Source organism: Zootoca vivipara, chromosome 9 (genome assembly GCF_963506605.1).
Source record: "Zootoca vivipara chromosome 9, rZooViv1.1, whole genome shotgun sequence".
NCBI lineage: Eukaryota > Metazoa > Chordata > Lepidosauria > Squamata > Lacertidae > Zootoca > Zootoca vivipara.
In genome coordinates, this window is record NC_083284.1 from 73,422,176 (window position 1) to 73,432,265 (window position 10,090).

Sequence of the window (10,090 nt, forward strand, 5' to 3'; positions counted from 1 at the left end):
AGCACAGGAGGACGGGCCTGGCTGACACCATTTTGACTCTCTCAGACCTGGCGGTCCTCTGCAAGGAAGAAGGGGGCTGGGGGGAACCTTCTCATTGTCTCAGGAATTAAAGTGATGATCCCTGGCATCCTGATACCTGAGTGCCAGACAAAAGGGTGTGATTAACTTGGCTGGGAAACAGGGAAATGTAAATATCTCTCAATTTTGTTGATTAGGTTTTGGGGGCAGGGGGCAGGGTCCAGGATGCTCAGATTACTGCCACCAGACCTCCCCGTTCATGATGTGCCTATGATGAATCTAGGGAGGGGGGGTCTTGGGCTACACCCCTTCTGTGACATATGGATGATGCTTCTGGGGGGTGGGCTGAAAACAATTTCAAATTTCTTTTTAAGGGCAGGACACCTTTGTTTGGGGTTCCTTCCTTGTTCTCCTGCGTGAGAGGAAGGACCCTGTTGCAACAGCGAAAATAAAAGTGCCTTGCTTCGTACGTCCTGGTTTGGTCTCTGTTATTTGGTGGGCAGGAGACGCTTAAATTCGTCTGCCTGCCAGGATACCTGGACTCTCCCTGGGTCAGGATCCATTTCTCTGGGTTCATAGGAACCAGCTAAAATTTTACTTCACACCTTTATTATGGCCGATGCTTTCCTGGACAACATTCAGTGTGGCATAGTGGTTAGCGTGTAAGACTAATACCTGGGAGACCAGAGTTCAAATCCTCACTTGGCCACAAAATTCGCTGGGTAACCTTGGGCCAGTTCATGCCTCCCAGCCTAACCAAAATCATGCAGTTGTTGTGAGGATTAAATGAGGGGTGGGTGTGAACAATGTAAGGCACCCTGAGATCCTTGAAGAAAAAAAAAGTGGGATATAAATGCAATGAATAAAGAATAAAACAATAAATAATCAGATGCATGAAGTCAAATGTTCCAGTTGTCTCCAGCACCAGGTATACTGGGATACATTGAACACGGAAGTCCCATGTACCTATTATGGCTGAGAAGAGGGGCTTCCATGACCATGAGCAGAACTGGGGTGAGCAGAGGGAACTACTTGTCCTTCCTTGAGAGGACACAGGCACTGTTGGTGTGTTTCTGCAGCAGGTGGGAGGAGCCTGGATGGGCGGAGTTTAGGGAACATGCAGTGGGAGTGGCTTGGCAAGGTGAATGGGGGCGGATGGTAAGTCTCACTCTCCAGATACCTCAACCACTTCTGGGTATCAATTTCTTTCTCTTTAAATCTTGTAACATTCTTATTTATTCAAGCACAACATACAGTAGCTATCAATTATATATGCATGTATACCTTTTCCAAGGAAAATAAAATAAACCTTTCTGAAAATTTGCATCACCGGAGTCATTGTGTGGTATGGCTACTGAACTGAGAGAGGTACTGCTCCGTTACTATTTAAGAGAGCAACCAATCAGAAGGAGCCCTGATTCAGCCAAACTGCCAGACTCCCACAGGACTTTTGCATTAGCCCTCCGATCTATTGCCTGGGCTTGCTAAATATTTCCCTAGCAAACTTCATTGTTCATCCTTCCGACCACCATGTAGCAGAATGCCTTATTTACCATGGAAGCTAATGAGACCAGAGTGGGCTTCCCTCTTACGTTGTTGAGGCTAAAGTGGTCAGCGGGTGAAGGCCCTTGTTGCAAAGGTTTCCCTGGGTTGCTTTCCTGTTCACATTATCATCCGGAGGCCAACTCAGGTGAGCAAGAACAACAAAAACACAACAACCCGCTGTTATAAAGTGTTGGTCCTAACTGGGGGAGGAAGAGAGGAAAAGGCCTGTCATTCACAAATAGAAAAGTTATCTTCATGGACTAAAGTTCACAGGCTCCCCTTTCTGCACACTTGCATCTGCTGTGTAGAAGACACTACAAATGAAACTGGTTGAGTTAGTGTCTGGTTGTGTATTTTGCGTTTTGAAACCTTGCGGATTTATTCTGCAGTCATGATGACCTGTCCACTGGCTTCCTTGATCTCAGAAACACAGGATTCAACAACCACAGTCTAATATCTGAATCAACGTGGACTTTAGGAAATGATGCAAAATGACTCCAAGTCATTGTGTTCCCTCTTCTCCGGAAATCTAATCAATGAGGACAGATTACTGGCCAAAGAATTATCAATGGACGTTTTCACATAAAACCATTGGATTTCTCATTTACTGGCCTACCAAAGGGGCAAAGGGCAAGTAATATAAATTGTCTGTTCGTGTTACAATTGATGGATGAACTTGTTTGTTTTGCAGTATTACCGTACTTTAAGCAGGTAAAAAAGTTTATTGCAATGAAAATCTCTTTCAGCTGTATAAAACTGAGCACCCACTTCCTACATTTGCAGTAAAAGCCTTTTTTTTTTAAATTGAAGCCTCGAACAGAAGTTATCCAACTAAGATGGGAGATAAATATATCAATATAATGTGGATGCAAGCAAGTAGATTTTATGCCAGCAAAATCTTTGAGAGTGAGAAGGTATCTTCTGGTAATTCAGTTCAATTGTATTCCTTATTAAGTTATTTGTACCTCTAGTTTAAAGAACTGCAACAATTTTTGACAAGATCCAAAGTTTTGTCAGTTGTTAGGAATTAATTGAAAAAATTACTGGAGCAGAGCAGTCATTTCAAAGGGACTGACCCAGAACCAATTAGAATTTTGTAACAATTGACCATTCACCACAAAACAGTTGTCATGAGCTTTGGCCTCTAAAGTGTGTGTTGGGGGAGGGGAAAAAGAGATTAAAGTAACTAAGTTTTGTTTCCTAACTAAAATAGTATTAGCTAAATTATCAAACAGCTATGAGTTTTAAATGCTATGTTAAACATGCAGGAGGTTTGAGGAAAGAACATAATATATTGCCCTATCATTGGTTCCTGTGGCACACAATATAGGTTACCACTGAAAAAACAGGTCAGACAGAGGGACGTTCTTTATCAAATTGCTGTTGACAGCCCAAACAAGAGATTGAAGAATACAACAAAAAGGTTCTTTCATGTAAATACAGCAAAGCTTATAATTGGTTGTTATTTCTTCCTCCCTTTCCTCCTTCTCAGCAGAAAAATGTCCTAGAGCACTTTCTTGAACACCAGTAGCCCAAAACAATAATGTATGTTCAGAAATTGAGTCTTCTTTTGAGCCTTTACATTTACTGTTTGATCGTTGTGGAGAGAAAATGTGATTTGATTTTTGCATGTGCTTATTAGAGAGTGGTACAATGCCGCTTCTTAAGTTTAATAATCTTGCAATAGTTCATTTGTCCCAGATGTTACAGGTATTATTTTCTCTTGGTATTGTATTGGTATTAATATTTTAAAACAAATACTTTCTTGTCATGTTCAAATTCCAATAGTGCATATACGTATGTGGATATGCACACATATCCATATACCTTTCCTCCATAATTTTTATTGATTTTTTTCATCATACAATGCAATAAAAAACAAACTAATCAAAATAAAACAAAAACAGAGAAAGAAAAAGGAGAAGAAACACAGTCCTCTCTCAAAGGGAGATCTCAATACTTGTCTCACACTGAAGGGGGTGGACCCTGCCAGCTCTCACCTGGGAACTTCTCTCTCTTGTCCCATTCTCCCACTCTGGGAGATCTTCCCTTCCCTGTCTCTCACACAGGGTTCTTCACCTGCTATCCATCACCTTAATGTGTGTACAATCCCCTCAGTACCCCAGTGTTGTTGTTGTTGTTTAGTCATTTAGTTGTGTCCGACTCTTCGTGACCCCATGGACCAGAGCACACCAGGCCCTCCTGTCTTCCACTGCCTCCTGCAGTTTGGTTAGACTCAAGTTGGTAGCTTCGAGAACACTGTCCAACCATCTCATCCTCTGTTGTCTCCTCCTTGTGCCCTCAATCTTTCCCAACATCAGGGTCTTTTCCAGGGAGTCTTCTCTTCTCATGAGGTGGTCAAAGTATTGGAGCCTCAGCTTCAGGATCTGTCGTTCCAGCGAGGACTCGGGGCTGATTTCCTAGAGGACACCAAAAAGAACAAAACAAAAGCAAAGCAAGGAAAAAAGAAGGGTTCTACAAAATTTGGATTGGGACAGATTAGGAGTGGGTTGAGGGAAAACTGTATTAATCTGTATTGACTGATAAAAAATGGTCTGAATTCGGAATGTATTAAGGAACTGGCTGATGCCTCTGGAGATACCGACTCCAAGGAAAGGGGGACAGATTTAGTTTTGTGGGTGGGAACAATAGGGGGTAAAAGATTTTGATAGATAAATTGGAATAATTTTGGGTAAAGGGTAGAGATTAGTAGATAAATAACAGCAATGTGAAGTGTGAAGGGTTATTAGCAATAAAGAAGTTACAACCTGGAAAAAAGAATGTGATTTTAGAATTGGGAACTGCAGGTATTAGTGTATCATTTAGAACTCAAGAAGGGGGAATGAGGAAGTCCGAAATGTTTAGATTTGAAGTTATAGAGTTGAATCTTTTTATTTTTTATTTTTACCTTTTCCTTTTTTTCTTGTTCTACTGTACTATTGTTGATAGTGAAGAATTTTGGGGAATAAGATTTATTGAAATTGCCTTATATTTTTCCTTTTTTGTATTTTTCCATGGTTCTTTTTCCCCCTGTATGTAAAATCTAATAAAAATCATTTTTAAAAAAAGAAAGAAAAAAGAAGAAAAAGAAGCAGGAAGATAAAAACAACAAAAGAATGAAAACAGAAAAGAAATAAAAAGAGCTTGCAATTCTTCGTCTGTCAGTCATATATATAAAGATTATTCAGGGTGGTATCCAGGTGTTCCTCCTTCTAGGTGATATTTTCCCCGTCTTCAGATCCAAACATCTCAGGTTCATTCATTTTCCCTCCTACACAAAATGTCTAAAAGGGGTTCTCCAATTATTATAATGAATAAATGTCAAAAATAGTCTTCCTCCATTCCAGCACAACAACTTTAATTCCTATGTTGAAAAACAATAAAGCTTTCATCTTTATTCACACAGGAGTTTCTCCACTGAGGTCATATATTAAAACAGTAATCCAGAGGTTTTTTTTTTACTTATTGTATATTAATCAGTTCACACCCAGTTCCATATCTTCCAATCCCATTTCCTGTTGGCCATGATTTTTCATTCTAGTTTAGGGGGGAAATTTCCTTCCATTTCCGTTCTTCCATTCTTTTTCCAGGAGAATCACCAGAGGTTGGTAGTTTCCCCCTCTGCATTCACTCCAAATTGTACACAGCAGTGGTGTAACATGGGGGTGGGGCAGGGAGGCCATGGCCCTGGGTGCAAAATGCTAAGGGGGTGCAACAAGGCGTCAGCTTCAGTGGGGAACCCCGTCCCAGTGAATACAGCAGAGTTGTCCATGGGGGGCTGTTGCCCAGGCGCATCGTGGTGGGCCCTGTCTTTTTCTGCCTACTGCTGGGGTCTCTGGGCCCTGGAGCCCATCACCGCTGCATCCCCAGCAGAGGCCGGTAAATGCACATGCTGTGCACAGGTCTGCCAGAGGGCTCTGTCCATCTTCCTTGTGTTCCTGAGGGTGCATTTTTGAGGCCGGGCTGCCCTTCAGTCTCCAGGCTGGGTCACATCAAGGCTGGCCCCCTCGCTAAATGGCCCCCTGGCAAGTGCTCGCTTCTCACTGGGCACACCATGCTTTCCGGATGGTGGTGGGAACAGCCAAGGCCCATGGTGAGCAGTTGGGGATGGAGGGAGGCAGGGAAGGGGCAACCCCAGCACAGCTTTTTGTTTTGCTTTCAGCGTTTTATGGCTCTTCTTCAGCAAGTAGTCAGCTGGTAGATTGGCAGACAGATCAGCTCAGTCATAATTTATAACAGCCTGAAAAGGAATGAAAGAAAGGGAGGTTTTGCTGACCTTATGGCCTGACCCTCAGCACTATTATGTGGTGTCTGGGCATGAATGAAGTGCCTTGCTTTAGGTCACTCACCCTCATCCGGGTCCCCTGAAACGTCTCCTGGCATGGAAAGCAGGCTTCTCAGACCATCAGAGGTTGGTCCCCTCTTCTTTCCATTTTCTCAGAGAGAATGTGATAACCAAGATTTATGGCTTCGCTATCATTAATCACCACATAATTATCTCTGCTGACAGATTGTCAACAAGAGGCATCTAGTCTGCCACCTCCCTCCCTCGGAAGTCCTACACATATCCATATTCCTCACACGGGAAGATGTGTGAACACCCTGCAAGCAAATCTGGATGAACGCAGGATAAATGCTTATTGTTATATAACTGCTCTATAACAAAATCAGAATGAATGTTCACTGAAGACCAGATATAATCTACTCACGGTGTAAGCTTTGTGCAAGCAAATCAGGATTAATGTTAAATAAACTGGTTATCTTTTTTGGGGGAATATTTGAGGGGAGGGCTTGAGTCTCTCTCTCTCTCTCTCTCTCTCTCTCACACACACACACACACACACACACACACACACACACACACACACACTTTTGGAGCAATGGCATCATTGGGAGCAGTCGTTCTGTATTTTTAAAACATAAACACTTGTCATTATTATTTTAAACGATAAATGTATGGTACTTCTTGGGGTCAGATGGTGCCATGGACAGACCATGGGTTAGCAAATCTCTGGTTCACAGCCTTCATAAGAGGCAGTTAGGTTCAGGAATATAGCTAAAGCTTGTTAAACAGTTTAAAGAAACTGAATGCACTGTGTTTTGCCTCCAGCTCTTTCCCTAAGATAGGACCCTCCAGGAATTAGCCCCAGCACCTGTTTTCAGTGAAGAGTTCAGACCAGCGCTGGATTTAGGGTGGTGGTTCCGCCGCTTAGGGCACCAAGCCAAGGGAAGAAGATCCATTTGCGGGTGCTGAATTTTGGCCTCACATAGGGCACCACATTATGAAGGGTAACCAAAGTCCACCCCTGCTCAGACCCAGAGCATGTGAAAAACTGAATCTGAGCATAGTTATTATTCCTTCATCCATAGCTAGTACCACCATTCTTCTAGGAGCAGAAAGCAGAGAATCATAGAGTTGGAAGAGACCACAAGGGCCATCCAGTCCAACCCCCTGCCAAGCACCACATTCTGGCACCACATTCTGGCACCACATTCTGAGCACCAGCCCAGAGAGAAAGTTTGAAGAGAAGAAGGAATAGGAACCTGCTCCCTTGTCCCACTGCTCTAAGTTAAAAAGGATGTAGCTGGACTACACTGAGTCAGGAATGAGAAGCTGTAGCCACCCACGTCTGTTGCACGGATGTGCTGGCAAATTCTTAGTGCAAGCAGACATGACTCTGCTCAGTACTTAACTTGTATTACTTTCCCTCGGAAAACTTTGGGCCAAAGTGCCTGTTGAATTCAATGTACAGTTTGCTTCTGTGTGCCCAGTGCTTCCACTTTAAATAGTACCTAAGGTGTGAGATACCAGGATCAGAACACAATGAGTTTTTAAAGAACCCTTTACCCTGGTGCCATGATCTTCACAAAATTGTGCCCACCCCTGCTATACTACCTGTACTGGAGGGAAGCTGATATTTGTGAAAAGCTGCCCTTGCTATTTAAAGCTGAAAAATTAAATATATAGGGCCAAATGCTTTGCCCTGTGTTGCCAAGCTTAATGAATGGGTGCAAAACTCCCAGTGTTAGTGACTAATGGCATCTTAAGTCTATCAAGAGAACTTCCAGAGACAACATATAAGATTTCTCAGTATTTTCTTTTGCAAATATTTAGTGCATTAATAATTAAACTTTTCTGATTCTAACTCATTATCAGCTCTCAACACTGCAGCTTCTGAACCAGCAGTGTAAAGTGAAACATTAATGAATAATTCTGAGATGGTTGCCTGTACAAATAGACTTAAGATTCTTCTTAAATGAGATCTCCAAGGTTTATTTCCATTACTCAGGCTCCAGAAGTTTTGACAGTTGAATCAAACTAAATGAACACAGAAGTGACAGACATGCCAGTTCATTAATATTAGGTTACTATTTCCCCCCCTTAAACTCCCATTAACGCTTCTTCCTTTGGCTGCTAATGCTAGGATAACAGATAGTGGCCAGACTTTCTGGCTCTGCCCATGAACAAAGTTCTAAACATGGGACCATTTTTTGTCTCCAGCTGCACTTTGCTATAAAACCACAAGGTTAACACGACCTTCTGGCCCTGTCCATTTTCTGCCTTGTTTTGAGTCAAGCTTTGTTAGGGACAAAAATCTATGTAATATTCCATCTGATCAAAGTACTCTTGATGAAGACACACCAGCTGCAATCATTTAGAGATAGCTAAGACTATGGACCATTATAATGGTATTTTGTACATACTATTGATTGGCTTCATTTATAGCAATTATAGACACCGGATACTGTTCACGCTGAAATTCAAGCATCCTATTTCCCATTTGCAATCTCTAAGCACTTTCTGTGTGTGTCCCCCCCCCCTTTCTTCAATAGCCCCTTGAGATAGGCAATAGCTTAAAAAGACATTCAATCAAGTTTCCTTTAAAGTGCTGAAAATAGTTTAATGTGTACTGTTGCCTTTTGTTTCTGTGTGAAATGCTCTGAAACGAGAGCAAGGATGGAAAGTGCTGGGGGCACCCAAAAGCCATTCCCTTCACCGTTTTATTTTGCACATTGGTATTTTGTGGCTATAAGAGGTCAGTGCCATAATAGGTTCTTATGGTCCCGATCCCTGAATCCCTTCTGGTTCAATGAAACTAACCTATAAATCCTAGGCACCTTGTATGGAAGAACATCTTGCGGAGCGGCGGGCGGGCGCAGCTGCCCGGCGCCCCCCTGGCAGGCCGGCGCCATGGCTCCCTGCGCCACCCAGCCTGGCCGTAGGGCCAGCCCTGTGTACAGGCAATAGTTTGTCCCCATCAACAATCTCTAGCCACAGCATTTTGCATCAGCTGGAGAGTCTGGAACTTTAACAGCTGTGTTATGGGCAGAAATTCAACTAGAAAAGGCTTCACCTGTTCAATTTCTGCCCACCACACACACAGCTAGAGGTAAAATAACTCCACTTTTCCCAATTGCCAACCCCAAACCCAACCTTAGGCAGTAATTCTCCACTGCCCCAAAGAGACTTACTTCTGTGTATACATGTATACCATTGTACTGTATACAGTGAATTCTTAATGAGTGCCCGGTCTTTAGCATAAGATATGTCTTAAGCTCATTTGCAAAGCTTTCACATTTCACATTTGCTATTGGGGGGGGGGGTCCTGCTTCTAGAAGGTTAGTGAGAGTTGACATCTGTTCAGAAGTAATCTTGATTTTTCTTTAGCAAGACTTTATGTTTGATAATGTTTCTCTTTAATAATGCTTTTAACAAATTTTCACAGAAAAGACAATAAGCTAGCTGGCCTGTAATTTTCTGGATACTTTTTCAAAAATTGATGGTGTATTGGTCACTTTCTAGTGCTCAGGTATGGAGGCTGATCTTAATGAGTAGTTACGTATTCTTGTTAGAAGATAAGCAGTTTCATATTTGGCTTCCTTTTAAAAAAATCATTGGTGGATACCATCTGAACCCAGTGACCAAAGCAATAAAATTTAACAGCGGAGGAATTTAAAGCATGCTAGAGAAAAGGCAGCCGTACAACACCATTAAAATATGGGTGGGGGCCTGGGATTCCTCATTCAGGCAATTTCATGATAATTTAGTTCAGTGATTTCAGCCCAGTAATTGAACCTAACTCTGCATCTTTGGCCTTGCAATCAGCTGGGTAGTTGAGCTCAGAATTGGTTGGAACATGTTCCAGGTAGATTTCAAATGGTTAATCAGCTTCAGTACAAGAGGCATCTCAAGTGTGTCATTCTGAGGTCAACTGTACACACAGGAGTGTGCACTTTAACAAAAGTTACTGGCACTTACCCTAGGCAACTGGCAACACTCCTGTTCTCTTACAGCCCAGTCCTAAGGGGCCACTTAATTTGCAGTACATAGCTGCCAAGTTATCCCTTTTTTACAGGGATTTTCCATTATGCTGAATAGGCTTCCTCGTGAGAAAAGGGAAAACTTGGCAGCTATGTTGCAGTAGTACAAACAGCAGCCTGAGCTATTGCACCTAAAGCACCACCATCATCATTTGCACTTGGCAAGAAGGAAATAGTTGTGCAGCTCTGCTCTGCTTGCCATTTG